Source organism: Neofelis nebulosa, chromosome 1 (assembly GCF_028018385.1).
Source record: "Neofelis nebulosa isolate mNeoNeb1 chromosome 1, mNeoNeb1.pri, whole genome shotgun sequence".
NCBI classification, from domain to species: domain Eukaryota; kingdom Metazoa; phylum Chordata; class Mammalia; order Carnivora; family Felidae; genus Neofelis; species Neofelis nebulosa.
This window is the reverse complement of record NC_080782.1, coordinates 58,559,787-58,579,225: the sequence shown is the minus strand read 5'-3', so window position 1 is coordinate 58,579,225 and position 19,439 is coordinate 58,559,787. Positions and strand designations below refer to the sequence as shown.

General features: G+C 38.8%; 1 protein-coding gene across 20 annotated transcripts in view; it reads right to left on the bottom strand.

Annotated features, from left to right (window-relative positions):
* Positions 1–19,439, bottom strand: part of TENM2 (teneurin transmembrane protein 2) — a 1,977,383-nt gene that overhangs the window by 614,146 nt on the left and 1,343,798 nt on the right. The window lies entirely within an intron of this gene.

Below are 19,439 nucleotides of genomic sequence, written 5' to 3'. Positions count from 1 at the left end.
TGTATCTGCAGATAAACACTTCAGCTAAGTGTTTGGTACCAAGATTATAGAATATATTTTGTCATTCCCAACAAATTTTCTTGTAACGAAGTCCTAAGTTAAAAGATGCCATCAGCTGTTGTTAAAGAAAGGTTCCTGAATCTCAAAGTCTCAGTGGACAGAGTTAAATATCTGAGGCCCATGACAGTCTTTTAAACTGGATGAGTACCTTGTTACATCAGGATTTTGTCTTTAGAGAGTTTAAGTAGTACCTAAGTTAAATAGTAAATATTGGCAAATAAAACAGGCAACCACCTAACTTTTAAATAATTATTGAAATCTCCCAAAGGAGATAGACTTTATTTGGCTATAATTGGGAAAAAAAAGAAAGAAACAAAACCAAACAGTCAGCTGCTCCCCTAGCATCCCCACTTAACAACACACACACACACACACACACACACACACACAACCAAAACCTGCATAACCAACATACAACTATTGTACCCAACTCATAGATGCACACAGAACCAGCACACACACCATTGACACATATTAACACAATCAACACACACACACACACACACACACACACACACACATACACACACACACAGAGACACTCTTCCCAAAACTTAGTAGCTGCACAAGCAGGGAAAAAGATGGAGGTGGGAGAAAAAGATCAAGGCCTGAGTCAGTCTTGCCAGGATTCCTTCAGAAGCCAATGCCTGAAACGACCAGTTGTGAGGCAATTGTGAATGGTGGGGAGTGTGCTCACCTAACGCATTCAAATTCAATTGAAAAAATCACTGTGCTGGCTAAAATAAATCCTGTTGGCCACAATGTAGCCTGCAGACTGCCAGATTGCAATAATGTCAGGTTTGGTGGCAAACACAGGGTTAAGGAGGAAGTTAAAATTGCATTGGCTAAGTGGACTGGAGGTGCTGAAAGCAAATCTGAAAGAGGGTAAAAAGAAAATTCTCATGCTTTTTTGAAATGATAAAGAGAAATCAGAGAAGCTGGGAAAAGGGGATTCACTCATTCCCAGTAATTTTTTTTTTTTTTAATTTTTTTTTTCAACTTTTTTTTTTTATTTATTTATTTTTGGGACAGAGAGACAGAGCATGAACGGGGGAGGGGCAGAGAGAGAGAGGGAGACACAGAATCGGAAACAGGCTCCAGGCTCCGAGCCATCAGCCCAGAGCCTGACGCGGGGCTCGAACTCACGGACCGCGAGATCGTGACCTGGCTGAAGTCGGACGCTTAACCGACTGCGCCACCCAGGCGCCCCTCATTCCCAGTAATTTTGTGTAGAAATCACATCATTAAATAAAACCAGACAACAAAAATAATAATAGGTGGAACTTGGTACTGGAAAGTGAAAGAAATACTATTTTTTCAGGGGTGGATGAGAGGACTTGACTAAATGATCTACATTCAAAGCACTTGGCTCAGAAACAAGAAATGGAAGCCCTATTTCTTGGGCTAGGAACCTCAAAGCAAATTTCACCCTTTTGCCATCTTGGGCAGTGCCTTACAGTGTCATTTTATTCTACTTTATTTTTTGGACAGGATTTTAAGAGAATTTTGTTTAAAAAAGATCATCCGTTTTTTTTTTTTTTTTTTTTTTTTTGGTTTGTTTCCCCTGCCACAAGTACAAACAATGGTATATTTTGTTTGGAAACAGCAGCAAGAGAAATGGATTGATGACATGTGCAGCTTTGACAAGACAGTGAAAGAGTGGAATATCATAAAAGAGCAAACAAAACAAAAACCCTAAAGATGAAATGAAGGAATTTCCATCCTCCCGACCTCCTCTTTGGCTGTTTGGAATGGAATACACATACAGCAAAAATAGCTGTGAAGCCGTGTCCCTCCTCCTGGCTGAGGGTCTGTCATTTTCATCCTTGGAAACACTACTTTTAGCAATTGCCATGTCTCCAGTGTTTGAAGGATTTTCAAAAACACAATGTACTTGGAGAAGGAACAATTCCTTCTCACTTGAACTGTGTGGTATGGCTTAATCTTAGTGCTGAATCTTTTCCTCTGCGATCTTCCTAACAACTGAATAGGGGAAAGCGAGGACCCTACATCTTCGCCAACATGAGGATAGAACTTCTCAAAGGTAGAAGTTTACTATGAATCACAACCTATTGTTTTATTGTTATCTAATTTGTTTTCTTTTAAAGATTAGTTCATCAAGGCAATATGCATTTTTAACACATGGCTTTCTTTATGTCACTAGTTTTTTTTTTTATATTTTTTTACATTTTTATTTATTTTTGAGAGACAGAGAGACAGAGCACAAGTGGGGGAGGGGCAGAGAGAGAATGAGACACAGAATCCAAAGCTGGCTCCAGGCTCTGAGCTGTCAGCACAGAGCCTGATGTGGGACTCGAACTCACTAACCATGAGATCATGACCTGAGCCGAAGTTGGACGTTTAACCCACTGAGCCACCCAGGTGCCCGTATATCACTCTGGTTTTAGGCAGGGTTTTGAGTTCTGACCTCTTGAATTTTACACGTTGGCTGGGATGGACTGCCTAAAGGGGTTGTTTCTTGTAACATGTTTTTCTCAGCTAAGCTCAAGTTTGCTTTTTGATAATAAAAACCAAGTAAATGGAAGAGAACAGAGGTAGAAATGCAATTAATTTCTCAATTTCGCTCATTTTGCTTGAATTAATAAAGATAAATTGTAAGTATGTTAAAAATTGACACACTTATGTAATCTTATTAAGCTCCAGTATATATAATAGTGTAAACACATGCAGCTGTCAGCAGGAATCTCTCATAAATATACACACATATTAGCTTAACTATTTTTGCTTCTGAGAATTTTACAATATAGTAGGAACATCTTGGAAAAATGAAAAGGAGGCCAATTTTCAAATTTCCTCTCCATTACAATTACTTGAGAGCTTGTTGAAAATGCTGCATAAGAATTCCAGTCTCGGAAAGCCTGAATTCATAAGCCTGGAGTGAGGCCTTGGAATCTTCACTTAAACACAACTCTCTACATGACTTTGGTGCAGGTGGGCCATGGCCACACTTTGACAACACTCTAGCTCACTTATTCAAAAATATGTGTCCTATGCTAGGTGTCCAGGGATGCAAAAAATGAATGAGGCAGAGCCTTTACTCCATGAGTTCACAGGGTAGCATTGGCAGTGGCACACAACTACTTGTGTTTATTTGACTGCTCCATTTCTACACTTAGTCAAGGGGGAGGACACTGGTGAAGTTCTTGTTCTCTTAGGAAGATTACAGGCAGTGAAGCAATCAATGGCTCTGAATTTATATCCTTACCATGGTGTAGAAGGTCTGAAATGATCTGGCCCCTGCTTACCTATGCCTGTATCTCTCAACATTGTCCCCACTCCACTGGTCTTCTCACCTTGGCGTTTGTGAATGTGGCCTACTCTCCCCAAGATCTCTCCAGTGCTTTCTTTCAGTCATTAATGTCTCAGTTCAAACATCACCACCCCTACATAGCTTTCTCTGACAACCCAAACTAAAGCGACAATAGATGACATCCTCCAAAGTCATCATCTGGTTTTATTTTCATCACAGAAAGTATTATTGAAAATGATTTTCCTCACTCATTTAAGTAATTATTGCCAGGGCCTCCCAGTAAAATGCACTGAGATCTTGTATTTTTTCCCTCGCTGTAGACATTTCTCCTAGAACAATATGTAGCACATATAGTACTTAATAAATACTTGCTGAGTCAACGAGTGCAAGAATAAATGAACATCCCATCTTTTCCATCCTGTCTCTCTTCTTACTTCTTAGTATTGATATGAAGATCAGCAAAAAAAAAAAAAAAAAAACCGGATGTGTAAGGGACTTGAAAATCGAAAGCAGTCATAAATGCAAAGCATTCTCACACCACTATTATTATTAATTATTCAGAGCCAGTTGTGAATTGAGACATTATCTTCTTTATGAGAAGCCAAGGGATTCTTTAGAGCTAACTAAGGGTCAGGAAAAGTGGGGGATGGGGAAGACAGAAAAACAACTTGGGATGTGGAGGTAGACCAGAACTCTAAATTTCTCTCAGAATCAGAGATAAATAAAACATTCTTCTCTCAAGATTGCTTCTCTTAAGAACTGAAAGAGGAGAGAAGGGTTGCAAGTGTAGCAATGGCAGCCCTTTCATTTACAAATATCAACATTTCAAGTGAGGGAAAGCTGAATTAATACATGTCCTCAAAGGTACAGCTTTTTCATAGCACAATCTCAGCTCGGTTGTGAAGAAAAAAACAAAACACATAAAGGTTGTATCAAACATGGTTTGAGATAGATTATTTAAATCCACAGTATTATTAAAAAGGAAGATGCACAATCTCAACCTATTCACAAGTTGAAAAAAATAATGGACTGTGAAGAAGTCTTTGGCCGAAGAGTCACACACTTATTTAAAAAAATGTCTTTCAGTAAATTATGATTCAAGAGGGAATCAAAAGCTACCACAGATATACTGAAAGGGGTTAGCTTGAGGCTTGCTTCTAAGGAACATATGAATTGTTCTGATTTCTCTAAGTGCTCCCCACAGCTGTGCCCTGTCCTCTTGGTTTAAACCGATTATCATTATTACAGAGATACTCTCCTAATTGCACGTACCATCATCAGATCTAATAGCAGGTCTGAATTAGGCTGCAGCTGTTTAGGCTGCCCCGCATAACCAGCCACCCGGCCGACTGTTGACCTCTGAGAAGGTTAACAGGCATTTATTGACTCTTCACATTTAACACAACCCTACTCTTAAAATACATACATATATTCATTATTAATCACACTTTACTTCTAATCATCCCAAAGAGATTTCCTCTGGTTCTACAAGTATAACCTCCTGATCAGTATGGTCCACATTAGCAGGGGTGGGAAAGAGTTACATGACTTGGAGTTTTGTCCATCACCACAAAGCTGTCATTCCTGCTAATTTTTGAAAAAAATAGAAATAATAGGGAAAGGCCATGAAATGTCAATGGAAGGAATAGCAAAGGAGGAGGAAGCAGTTTTACCAAATGCTTGAGTCCAAGAAAAGCATTGAGACAAAAAAATAAGCAATGGTTTGCTTGATTTTATTCTATTGAAAACATTACACTCATTAAATATATCTTTTATATTACCAGGGCCTGTGCTTTGCTGCTAAACACTTCATACATATAATTTAATTGAATCCACAGAACAACTGTGAGAGTCAGTATTTTATGTCTCCATTTTACAGACCAGAAAACATAGGCTCTGAATGCTAAATAACTCATCTAAAATCATAAAGTTGGTAAGTAGTAGCAGGAAGGTCTCATCTACAGCAGCTTTTTCCAGAGCCAGTGCCCTTATGCCCCCTCTAATGGTATAATACCCATCTTACAGTTCAGTTTCACAGATGATGAAATATATCTTGTCTAAAGAAATTCTATATCTTGTTTAAAGAAAGAATGCCAGGTTTTGGCAAAGATTAGAAGTCAGTGCACTTGGTAGTGAGGAAAGATAAATTATTTATTTCCAAATGCAAAAAGGTAGCAGACTAAGGCAGCTATTTGCTTTCAGCTATGCACAAGTTCTTTGGGTTTGTTATTGGTGACACAATACTGACTTGTACAGTGTCAAAAAGAAACACATGGAACTAACTTCCAAATAATTTTACAATAGAAAAATAAAGCAAACCAAAATTGGATTTCTAAAGTTTCCTGAAACACTAGAAGATCCAGAATACTGGGCACATTCATAGGTGGCTATCTCATCTCACGAGATCAGAGAAGTGAGGACCTCTAGAAATGGGATGTATATTTCCCAGTTTGCTCTGGTGATAACCACATCTGTCTTTTAAAAATGGGATACTTGCGGGGCGCCTGGGTGGCGCAGTCGGTTAAGCGTCCGACTTCGGCCAGGTCACGATCTCGCGGTCCGTGAGTTCGAGCCCCGCGTCAGGCTCTGGGCTGATGGCTCGGAGCCTGGAGCCTGTTTCCGATTCTGTGTCTCCCTCTCTCTCTGCCCCTCCCCTGTTCATGCTCTGTCTCTCTCTGTCCCAAAAATAAATAAAAAACGTTGAAAAAAAAATTTAAAAAAAAAATAAAAAAAAAAAATGGGATACTTGCTACTAAAAGACTATCTTCATTTATTTACCTGATTGGCCTAGCTCCATCTCTCCAAAGGCAGGTGTCTGGGACAACTACTATGCTTTGCTATGGTTATGTTATGCCCAGACAAAATGAACTTATAAGGAGAATAATAAATAGCTTCCATTCTTCACAGACATTGAGTGAGTTCTGACGTGCAGCAAAGTGAATGATGCTTACCATGGTTGCACATTACAATCACCATGAATGTTAACAAAATGCTCACCCAGATGAATTAAATAAGCAGGTCCAAGAGGATGTCTTCAGATGATTCTAATACATCTCCAGGACTGATAACCACTCACCATCTAAGCACAAGAGCACTAGTATCAAAGGGTGACCATATAAAGTCCTCTGCAGTCAGGCTCACAAGGGCACTAGTATCAAAGGGTGACCATATAGGTCTTCTGCAGTCAGGCTTCCTTGGTTCAAATCCCATCTCTGCCACTCACAAGCCAATTGTGGGTGACTCTGGACAAGATATTTTACTAACATCTCAGCTAGTAATGGCTTAAAATTAAAGTGAGAGAATGCACATAAAGTGCTTAGAATACTAATCACTCGATAAATGATAACCATTATCACTATCATATGTTGCTGATAGCATTGATTCCCATTTGAGGGACAGGTAATTAGTGGTAAGTTTCGTCACAGTCCTCCTAAATTAAGAATCACTTCAAGACCTCCAATCCCAAACCTAGCACCTCAGTGAAACAATGACAATTAATAAGTGATCTCAGAATCTGAGTCCATCACAAAGAACTCCAAAGAACAGATGGCTCAGCAGGAACTGAATCCTATCTTGCTAAGTACAAAAAACTCACATATGAACAAAGTTAATTAATTAACTTATTCTTTCATTCAGAGTATACACAGAGTGTTTACTGTGTGGCAAGCATTGTGCTAGCATGCAGCTCTTTTCTCACCCAAGCATCATTCCGAGATTATTTTGCCTTTAGAATATTCAACAAATACATTGGGAATATCATCTCCAAAGCTACCTTTAGGCTCTGGGGCTAGAAAGACCATTTAGATGTGGACATATGGACCCTCCACTAAGGGATATTAGAGTTTAGTGGGACGAAACTACACGTAATGTACCCAGAGGTAGAAGAAGAGAATTATGAGTATATAAAAGGTAGGTGATATCTGAATGTTGGCGATTAAAACAAAATCAATTTGATACAGATCAAGTACGGATCAATATTTGTTGGTAGCAGTTTAGAAGTTGATAGACTAAAATTACACATTATTTTTTTTTTTAAAAATCATTTTGATATAATTTAAGATCCACAAGAAGTTGCAAAAATAGTACAAGAAATTCCTATGAAGCCTTTGCCCAGATTTCTCCAGTGACATCTTATATAACTATAGCACATTATCAAAACCAGGAAACTGACACTGGTACAATATTATTAAGTAAACCATAGACCTTATTCAAATTTCACCAGTTTTTACATGTATTCATGTGTGTGTGTGTGTGTGTGTGTGTGTGTGTGTGTGTGTGTTTGTGTGTGTGTGTATAATTCTATGAAATTTTATCATAAGCCTATACAGTAATTTAAAAATGCATACAAAACATGTAAGCAATAGCATCTCAAAGTGATGCAATTTAAAGGGAGGGAACCGAACAATTAATTAGAACTAGGGCAATTAAATTAAAATTAAATTTTTGTACTGGAAAAACAAAAGGAAACACTATTGTTTTCAACACAGCAACTCTGTTCCAACTGAAGTTCAAAGAAATACTTGCATATTATTTATAACAAGTTATACAAAAAGCTTTAAATGCAGAGGGCATTTGTACAGGCACAAGGGGGAGAGGTACATATGCAAAATGCAAAACCAGATAATCATCCTGGAAGGTTTCCCAAAGAACAAATGTTACATCTAAGTCAGAAGGATAAGAAACCTACATTCTCAAATAATTCAGGTGTGGAAGTAAACTAAAAAAAACAAAAATACCAAATGTACTTGGAGAAATTCTCAACTCATATAAGCATGCATTGTCCTTTTCATATCTGAGTCAACCAAAAGAAGAAGAAAGCAATTTTCCCATGTTTTTCATCATAGCAAAAAGCAACACAGCTCTCCAAACCTTCAGTTCCCTCCTTTCTTCCTTTCCTTCTTCAGAAATGACTTTGAAAAAAAAAATTGAAAATATGATTTTTCTAATACCCTGCCAGCCTTTTAAATGAGTGCATACATGCTCATAATTAGAAGTAAGGCATTTGCTATTTTGCATCAGTGGAATTTAAGAAATTAAAAACCAAAAGGGGGTTTTCAGGAACACAGCACAATTGCCTTTTTAATAATAGATTTGGCTCCTTTAATCCATTCTTAATCTAATTAAGACAATGAAAAGCATTGGGCTGCCATCTCAGAAAATGGCAAGGATGCTATAAACAGAGTGCAATAAAGTGATCAGTTCACACCCCATCAAATTTACTCACAGTCTGAATAACTGTTCTTATTTTCTGTGTTTCATTTTTACAAGTTAACAAATGTTTTCATTTGATTTCCATGGCTTCATCTTCCGATCAAGCAAAGGCTGTGGGACTTCTAGTTCTGGGAAGCGTGTCATATCTGTTGAAGCAGCACCCAGTATGTGATTATGGAACCCTACAAATTGAAGCTAACATCTCCAATAAGCAAAGATAATAATTAAGTGGTAAACCTTTGGCATTGAAAACAGCAACGGTGTTATTAATACCCAAATGGGCACAAAAACAAATAGCACTGATGGAATTTAATTAAATCATTTTATGATTGTGTATTCTTCCCAAGCTCAGCTGATTACTCTGGTTATCCTGAGATGAGCATTTAAATCTGAAAGCTAAGATGCTATCTAATGGCCTTTTGTTCAAATATTTCCTAGAGAAAAAAAGGTGAATTTTTTTTTAATCAAAAGTAGAAATCGAGTACTAGAGCTGGGCTTTGGTCTCTATTCCCACTACCAGGATAAGAAATCTTAAGGGGATGAAGTTTTAGTCTAACTGAAGAGTTTTGCTTGGCTTTCTTTTTGTTCTTAAGTAATGAGCAACTCTGGGAGAAAATGGACTGTTTGCTGTTTCCCTTAATCATAATTAAGATAGTTGGACTGTTTATTCAACTACTTACTTTATAACACTAAAGATTCAAAAAAATCCTGCCATGATTCAAGTCTGAGTCTCTCCTCCTACCACTGTCCAAATCTGTGGATGCCAATTGGAAAATCCATCATATTCTGAAATTATAACACAACTGAAGAACTATCACTTGCTCTTTGCTTTTGCAGAAGCAAAATTATAATGAATAATGACAGACAGTGAAGCCCAAATGGATCAAGATGTCTTGATGTCAGGATCAAGGATCTATAACTTGCTAATTACTTTGTTAGAAACAAAACAAAACAAAAACAATCAACCAACCTGGATTCCAAAAGATACTGGCAGCAATTACCCAATCAGTGAGGCTTCATAATGATAGGATCACCTGATGATATTTACTACCTACTAATCTTTAAAGAAGAGCCAGAGAGTTAAGCAGATACTTCTAAACATATAGGACAAAAAAAATTGCCCCATTCCATATTATTTGCAGCAACAAGGCAGTACACAATATGTAATAATAAAAATCCTTTTTAGGTGACAAAATGTATATTTCATTCTGAAATGAGATAAAGTTGTATAGAATGTTTATGAGTATTGTCAGAAGCTCTGTGCAGTTCTCATAAATTGTAATTTTACCCTTAGATTCCTCGTTTACATACAGTAACTAATATGAAGAATTCTGAACCCCCACAGCAAGATAAAGGCAGCATTTACTTCCAGTCAGAGCCATCAATGACAATGAAGCACACAGATAAGGAAGATCACCCTCTCACATACTTTATGAGGACTTTATGCTTATTCTATGGGTAAATAAAAGCAAAACGGAGGATGAGGGATGGATGAGCTTTAAGAAGCTGACTGCTATGGGGTATGGTATGCATGAACCATAAGTGGCTTATCTTAATTCTCCCAGCATTCCCCACTGCTCCTTGTTCATTCTTCCAGATCACATTCCTTAGGGTAGACCACATGATCTTATTGATCTTGATGTGTTTCTCTCTTCCTCATGAAATTGGAAAACCATAGGCTGGAAAAATCTTTTTAACATTTAAAAAAATTTTTTTTTATATTCCACAATCTTTAAATCCAATCCAGTGAATCCAACCTAAAAGTGAATCCTATGAATCTTATGAAGTGAATCCTAGGAATCTAGCCTAGAAGTGTTTCCTGCTTCCCAAATATAAATGCAAAAGAATATTTCCTCTCTTGCATGAGTTAATAGACCACACAACTCTACCCTTGTCGTATAACAAGCAAAAGTGGCAGAATAATGTAGGGAAAGTAATCAAGGCATAGAACTGTGGAGGCCTGGGTTCCTGTCCTGTATCATTACCACCTCAGTGCAAAAGATAACCTTAACTTTCTCTCTGGGTGAAGATTTCTGCATATGCAAAAGGTAGAGATCAGAGGAAATCAGAGTAACTAAATGGCCCACAATGGGCCCAAAATGGCCTTCCAGCAAATATTGTTTATCCCACCACAATTTTTATACATTTTTGCATTAGTTAATGACATTCAAAAACTATGAACTTTCTCAAAGAAGTTAGATATGGTGTTGTCACTATAGTTGTCTAACGCTGGCATATCCTTAGATGTATCAGCTGGACTGAGCAGCAGCATATGCCTTCTCAGCTTACTCTGATCACATCATTTATTTGTCCAGGCAAGAGCAAGAACATATGATGAACTGGGAACCTGAGAACTCTGGACTCCTAACCTCTAAATATTCCTAAAGTTAAAAAAAACCACTAATTTATTATTGGTTGATTTTTAATATTTTTATGCTAAAGCTCAATATAAATAAAAAGAAAACCCACAATAAAAATTCATGATTTTATTTTTTCAGAACAATATAGGGTCTAACATTAGTGATTTCTAGGTAAAAATTTTTTCCACAGTTGAATCATTAAGACGCAGTTAGAAGGTCATCTACTTATTGACATTTTCTTTAAAGCTGTGTTAAAATAGGACACTAACACTCATATATACACACAAAGCTTGGCTTATTTTCTTCTTAAGAGAGAAAAAGGAATAGATCTGAGGACATGTATGTGTTAAAAACTAACTTCCCAGTTTCACCAGGGCATAAACTTGGATTTCTGTGTGTTGGTGCTTGGATTTATGTAGCTTATTTTTCTCAGTGAGTGACAGTGGGCTGGCTTCTGATGTCACAGCATCCAATACTGGTTGATGTAGGTGGGACCTTCAAGTTCAATTACCACCTTTTATAGATGAACAAACTGACCTAAAAGGTGTTGTCAGTTACCTGACTCCCTCTCTCTGCCCCTTCCTACATGGATAACTCTGGACAAAATAGGCAAGTTCCCATTTTCTCATTTGTAATGTCTAGTAATACTAATAACATCCATCTCATAGTGTGGTTGGACAATTAACAGAACATGTACAAAGTACCTCACAGAGTTCTCCTATATAATAATAATAGCTAGGATTAATTGAACTAAGATAATCCTCATCATATCCTTTCTATGAGATAAGTAATATAATTATCTTGGTATTATGAATTAGAAAATGAAAACACCTAGACGTCAAGTGACTTGCCCAAAGTCACAGAGTAAGTAGTGGCACCAGCATTACCACCACCAGTGGACTGCCCAGTCTGGCACAGGAACCTGGGCTTTCAACCACTAAGTTCTTTGTGTCATGCTCTTCATACAGCACTGAATAGTTGATAGGTGTTATTCATTTTAATAATGAAATTATTTTTATAATGAGACCTGACTCTTCTATGTCTCTACCTGCTCAGATCTGCCAAAAGGAAATTTTTATTCGTGACCCTTCTGTATTCACTGTGGTCCAAATTTTGCAATTTTGCACCTAGAGCAAATGTGTCTATTTTTGTTATTGGAAACTCACCAATGGACATTTCCATTTCTGAACAAGAATTTTGAAGATTTTCCAAATGCCACCACTTGGAAAACCTTAGAGTTGAATGCTGCCACACTTGTCATTTGATGGTCTCATGTCATCTAGAAGGTCAGAGAGAAGTCATATATTAAAGTTCCCCTCCAAACATGCCGTATGTCAGGGATGTGCTACATAAATGTAGCATGCTTGTAGTCAATGTATGATAACAGTTTGTCATATACAATTCACTGAGTCCAATTGAAATTAATGAAGGGTGTAAAAATGACAGCTATCTGACATATTTCAAATCTCAATTTGACATTTACAACCTTTTAAAGTTATTTTTAAATGCAGCCGTGTTTAAAATGTATTGAATATATCATATGCCACTAAAACCACTGTTGGATGACTGGGTGTGTAGCCATGGAAATTAACACAGGGCCACATTCCCTGGTCTTAAAAAAATCATGCAATATATCTAGATATAAACAAATAAGGCAAGGTATCTTATGAAAATTAAATAAATGCCACCTTCTACCTATCTGTTTTTGGGTGTGTGTTCATTTCTATGGAAGTGTGTGCCTTGAGGGAAACTCTCATACAGGTGGAAATGTGCATGTAGAAGCTTAGCGATGGAGGGAATATAAACAGAGAGCAGGGGACGATGAAGACAGCTCTATTGAGGACAGCACAGTGCAGGTGTGAGCGGTGTGGGAGGGATGCAAAAGAAATTAGCAATGCTAGATTTTGAGAACTTGTGCTCCAGTCCTGGCTCCAACGATAACTCATGAATTCCGACCTTGGACATGACAGTGAGACTTCCTTGTTTATTTGTAAAAGAAGCACTTCAACAAACTCATGGGGTGTAAATCCTGATCAATTGAGGTAAATGTGTATGAAATTGCTCAGAGTATCTAGAATATGATGCAAATGTATCATTCAATCTACATGTTAAATTGTCTCAAACTACCTCTTCATCAAGCCTTGACAAAATTCTCCCTTCCTCCTAGCAATCCCAATGCCACAATGTTGCTTGAAGAGGCATATGCAAGAAGAGAAGGTGGGGTCTCTGACATGGAGACAGCCTTCTTCTGTGGCATTACCTGCATGCAGCCCTAGACCAGGGCTTCCCCATATTCTTCTAGCAGCACAGTTCTTGTGAGACACCCAGCAGGCCAGACTAAGTGGGAACCTCACACCTGTTCCAACCATGAATGCTCTTCTTTGATCTATTTTATATACTGAAGCATGAAGGAAAATCTGCTTACTACCAAAGGGGGAAAAAAAAGAGATATTGATACTGATTGATACTGATACATTAAATGACATTATGATCTAAAAACAAAGAGTGATAGTATAAGCAACAGCTCCCTAAGAATAAGAGTGAAAGTGTAAATGGGATTCAGCACTGCAAAGCCCTGGGGTATTGTCAGAGATAGTTATTGTGAAGGCAGATATTTTGGGAAGGCTTACAGTTATTGGTGGGTATAACCAAAGCAGGTGACCATTTCTCCTTATAAAATAATCCACATTCAACCAGTGGGAGGCCCAGATTTCCTTGGTATTCCCAGGGCTTAGTTCAGGCTGGGCACATAGTAAATGTATAATAAAATTTGATGAACTAATGCATTTTTGAGGGATTATCTCCTTATGGATCCGAGAGGGTTTAATACATTGACATCTCCTGATATAGGGATCTAAGAAGATTGTAATAAAGAACTAAATATAGATTGCATAGTTTCCTGTGAAAAATATATTGATAATAACTAACACATCCAAAAGAAATGAACCAGAAGAAGCATCCACAAATATTCATCCAAGACTTGTGGAATAAAACAAGAAAGGGAGTCACTTAACAAATGCTACTTTATTCAATGTAGCCCGTCTCAAGCTTATCACTCAAGCCTGTTCCATCACTGTAGAAGAGTGAATTCACAAGCCCTTCATTGGCCTACATTAGATAGCGCAGCCTAGCACAGTACAGCTAGGGTTCTCACATTCTAACACAGCAATCCCATTTATTTGCTGCTTCAGAAGTTCACTCTACCAAACTGCTCTACCAACTGCTGACTGTTCAGAGCCTGGAGTCAGCTTCAGATTCTGTGTCTCCCTCTCTCTCCACTTCTCTCTCTTTCTCTCTCTCTCTCTCTTTTCCCTCAAAAATAAATCAAACATTAAAAAAAGGAATAGCTGGGGCGCCTGGGTGGCTCAGTCGGTGAAGCGTCCGACTTCGGCTCAGGTCGTGATCTCGCGGTCCGTGAGTTCGAGCCCCGCGTCGGGCTCTGTGCTGACAGCTCAGAGCCTGGAGCCTGTTTCGGATTCTGTGTCTCCCTCTCTCTGACCCTCCCCTGTTCATGCTCTGTCTCTCCCTGTCTCAAAAATAAATAAAACGTTAAAAAAAAAGAATAGCTGATTCTACCTTATAAATTACAGTCAAATTAAAGTTTCCAACCAAGTCTCTATTTTTGTGTGTGCTTTTATCTCCAATTGTCTTTAAAAAAAACATTCTAAGTTTTTTGCATCCTGAGAAAAGAGCAAATCAAATTCAAATTGACCAGTGCGAGAGGACTTGGAGAGAAAAGAAGGACGTGTAAGTGGGGTTAAACAGCAGCCAGGGGTAGCCAACATAAAATCATCTCAACAAATTGCATATTCTTTGCTGGATAACCAAAAATCAATGAAATTGTGGGCTTGAGTCAACAGACACGGATTAGAAATAGGACTCTACTCGTGTAAGTCTGGGCAACAACCTTTCTGATTCTCAGTATTGTCATCTCTAAAGTGGGAGCAATAATGCATGACAGGCCTATTTCAAGGGGTTTTATGGCTGGACTCTGAACAAAGCACACAAATATCACATGAGGCATCACACAAACCATATAGTGAGGGATATGATGATAGAAAAAAAGAGGATCATCCTCCACCTCCCTCAAATGATTTTCTAAAATTTAAAGACAGGGGTAGAATGTTCACTCATGAACAACAAAGAATTGTTTCATTCATTATTATTTTTACTAATTTAATTAAAGTTTACAGGGTATGGATTTCCTCAACTGAAAAAGTTGTAATTGTCTGTTTGACCACAAGAAATGATAGCAGTCACTAAACAGCAAAATCACTAAAAGAAAAAAAAAAGAATCTATTTCCTCTTCCAAGAGAAGACATTTGGGTGTCCTATCTGACAAGCTTTCAAAAACCTCTCCCCACCAAAGCACAAAAGCATTTTCGAGAAACACTGGACAACCCTCCAAAAAAATAATGTTTTGTTTTTTTGCAAATCTGTAGGCTCCTGTGAGACACAAAGCAACAAGCTCTAGTCCATTAGTATGACAGGTAGCGCTCTTACTAACAACTGCTTTTTACTCCTTCTGACAAATGTGCTTGGTGCCACGGTTGACGTTTGTGTGGTAATCAGGAGTGATGGAGAGGGGACGTCGGCGCTGCCGAAAGTGCCCCCCGATTTAATGTGAACGATTTGTCAAACGTGCTGTGATAGCAATGCTGTCAGACCCGGGCAGGGAAGCACTCTGTCATCTTTGCGCCAACCAAGGTCACTTTGGCAGGGGGAGGAGGGCTCTCGCCAATGAAATTTTCATGTTTATCAGTGATGTGCATGGCCTACTTTCACAACTTGTTTTTCCTTCTATTAACAGATAACCATCTCAGGGTGTGGGAGACACTCCCCTGGAGAGAAGCCTGCTACAAGAAACAGTCCCCAGGGTGAGCCACTTGGCATCACTGAGAGCCAAAAACCCAGGTAGTGAACAGAAAAGCCAGGAGCCTATGTGAACTAACAGAATCCGGGTGTCTTTGTTCCTGGCTGAATACATCTGTCAAATATTTTGCATTTTAAGTGAAATGCTGATGGCATTAGTCATTAGCACTGCATTGGGTGTTTTAGTTTTATAGTTTGATATCATATCTAGTTTTGTATCATCACCTTTCAGGCATCAAATATCTCCTATGCATCAAAAGAACCAAAGGTTGGATATGGTCTCCACATAGTGGGCTCAATGCCTTGGCTGTTTCTTTTAAAAGGTGGGTAAAAGGATGAACGTTGTTTATTATTAGTAAAAACACCCAGAAGCGACAGAATCTCTAGAGGAGGTTGGGTTAGATGTTTTCATTCCTTATTCCTGTCATTCTTTCAAGCAGGCCTCACTCATTGCACTGGACACATCTCCTAGACTGGATTGGAAGCAGGGGAGGGCAGGGAATGCATCTCATGGAACTGTGTATCATTATCATCCAGCACAGTATCTGCTCAATAAATATTGATAGCATGAATGAATATAATCCATGGAAATGAATGCCAGAAAATTAAGTGAAGTGAAGCAAAGATCTGTGCCAGAGATTGCCAACTGGATGCTGCATTTTGTTTGTAGATGAATAATACATGTAAAAAACAATGGCTTAGTGGATGGAAGAGAGGGAGTATAAGCCCCAAAGGAATGGTCCTCAACTGGTAGTGTATAGGCCAAATTGGGCACATTGGCAAAATTCAGACTATAATTATATTTCGTTTATACCAGGCAACGTTAGCCTGTGAAATGCTTACTGGTTGCGTGTGTATGTGTGTGTGTGTTTTAATTAGTTACTAACATTTGAATATTGGGAGCTTTTACCTAAAAGCATGGATTTTGGATCTACTGGGGGAGAAATATGATGATGTGGCAGTGCTGAATGGAGTACAAATAGCCACCCCCTTCAGATAGCATTCACTCCAACTTTCCCCGTACCGAGAGGCTAGTGCAAGCTGCCATTTGTCACCATGTTTGCACTATTATTTTGTAATAGTAGGGAGGCATTTGTATCTATTACGTTTCAGTGAAAAGTGGCTCAGAGCACTGAATGAGGCCCACTTCCTCTCTATTTACATGATCTGCCCTCGCCCAGTGGGTCATGGGACTTGTGATGCCTGCACTGTGCTTTCTTGTGGCATTGCCTCCCTGATAGAATCAGAGCAGCAGCACTGCCAGGGAAGGGCTGCCAAGAAACCGGGCTTTTACAGGCTCTGATATGCAACACTTAAAATACTGATTAGAGGGGCTCCTGGGTGGCTCAGTTGGTTAAGCGTCTGACTGACTCTTGACTTCGGTTCAGATCATGATCTGACGGTCATGAGATTGAACCCTGTGTTGGGCTCCCTGCTGACAGGGTGGGTGGAGCCTGCTTGAGATTCTCTCCTTCCCTCTCTGCCATTCTTCCCCACTCATACTCTCTCTCTCTCCTCAAAAAATAAATGAACTTAAAAATAAAATGAAATAAAACACTGATTACATCTGAAGCTGCTCATCAAAGAAAGACAGTTAAGACTAAAAATTATATTTGACAATACTTTAAAGTAACCAATCCTTTTGACATCTGTAAGCTCATGTAATCTTTGGCATAGCTCGTAATACCATTCCCACTTTGCAGATGAGAAAACTAAGGCTTTAAGTAAAGTTACACCACCAGCAGGATGAATAATTAAGCCCAGCAAACATACTAAATCTGAATCTCATGGGCTAGGGCCAGAATATTAGTATTTTCCTAAGGGTTCCCAAGGGACTCTAATGTGCAGCCATGGATAAGAACCACCCTCTTAGTGTAAGGGACTGATGTTTGTGTTTCTCCAAAATACATATGTTGAAGCCCTAACTCCTGATGTAATAGTATTAGTAGTCTTTGAGACGTAAATAGTTTTAGATGAAGTCACCACTGTAAGGTCCTCATGACGGTACTGGTGTCCTTATAAGAGAGCAGAGAGACATTCTCTCACTCTCTCTCCCCCCTCCTTCCCTCTCCCTCTCTTACCATTTTGAGGTTTCCTCCTTTTTCCTTCTACTGTATGAGGGCACAGCAAGAAGGCAGCTGTCTATAAGTCAAGAACCCAATCACACCAGCACTCGGATCTCACAACATCCAGCCTACAGAACTGTGAGAAATAAGTGTCTATTGTTTAAACCAACCAGTCTAGGGTATTTTATTATAGTTGCCCAAAGTAACTAATATATTTAGATTGCCATTTTCCTCCTGATACCACCTGTCAGTGTCAAGCGATGCGAACAAAAATGTCTGGGCTCAAGGTCCAAGGTAGGCTGGGTAGACACAGAATGAGGTGCAGTAGCTAAGGTGCAGGCATTGGGCTTCTGGTCCTGGGTCTAACGATGTGTGCCTTGGTTGTGTCGTAAGGGATAGGTGACTAGAATCCATGGTTTTTCAAGCAGGTAAATATGAGAATCTTCTGGGGGAGCTTTTAACACTATAAACTTCCCTAGGCCCTACCCCTTATCTGGGGTTAGAGATTCTGATCTCTTGAGTGGCACTCAAATACAAATATTAAATTACTTTTTCTTTACTTTATTTATTTATTCTATAGAGAGAATGTGCAATTGTGTGATCAGGGGAGGGGCAGAGAGAGAGGGAGAGAGAGAATCCCAAACAGGTTCTGCACTCTCAGCAAAGAGTCCAACATGGGGCTCCAATCCACGAACCTTGAGATCATGACCTGAGCTGAAATGAAGAGTTGGATGCTTAACTGACTGAGCCACCCATGCACCTCAAATACGTATATTTTTTAAAAAGTTCTTCTTGGCAAGCCAAGATACCTCAGTCAGTTAAGCGTTTGACTGTAGATTTCGGCCCAGATCATGAACTGATAGTTCATGAGTTCAAGCCTCAGGAGCCCCATGTTGGGTTCTGCGCTGCAGAGCTTGCTTGGCATTCTCTGTCTTCTCTCTCTCTCTCTGCCCCTCTTCTGCTCTCACTTGCATGATCTCTCTCAAAATAAATAAATAACCTCAAAAATAAGTTCTTATCCATGAACAGACATTTCTCCAAAGAAGACATCCAGATGGCTGACACATGAAAAAATGCTCAACATCACTCATCATCAGGGAAATGCAAATCAAAACCACAATGAGATACCACCTCACACCTGTCAGAATGGCTAACATTAACAACTCAGGCAACAATAGATGTTGGCGAGGATGCGGAGAAAGAGGATCTCTTTTGTATTGTTGGTGGGAATGCAAGCTGGTGCAGCCACTCTGGAAAACAGTATGGAGGTTCCTCAAAAAACTAAAAATAGAACTACCCTACGACCCAGCAATTGCACTACTAGGTATTTATCTAAGGGATACAGGTGTGCTGTTTTGAAGGGACACATGCACCCCAATGTTTATAGCAGTACTATCAACAATAGCCAAAGTATGAGAAGAGCCCAAATGTCCATCGATGGATGAATGGATAAAGAAGATGTGGCATATATATATATATATATATATATATATATATATATATATATATATATATATATTCACAATAGAATATTACTTAGCAATGAAAAACAATGAAGTCTTGCCATTTGCAACTACATGGATGGAACTGGAGGCTATT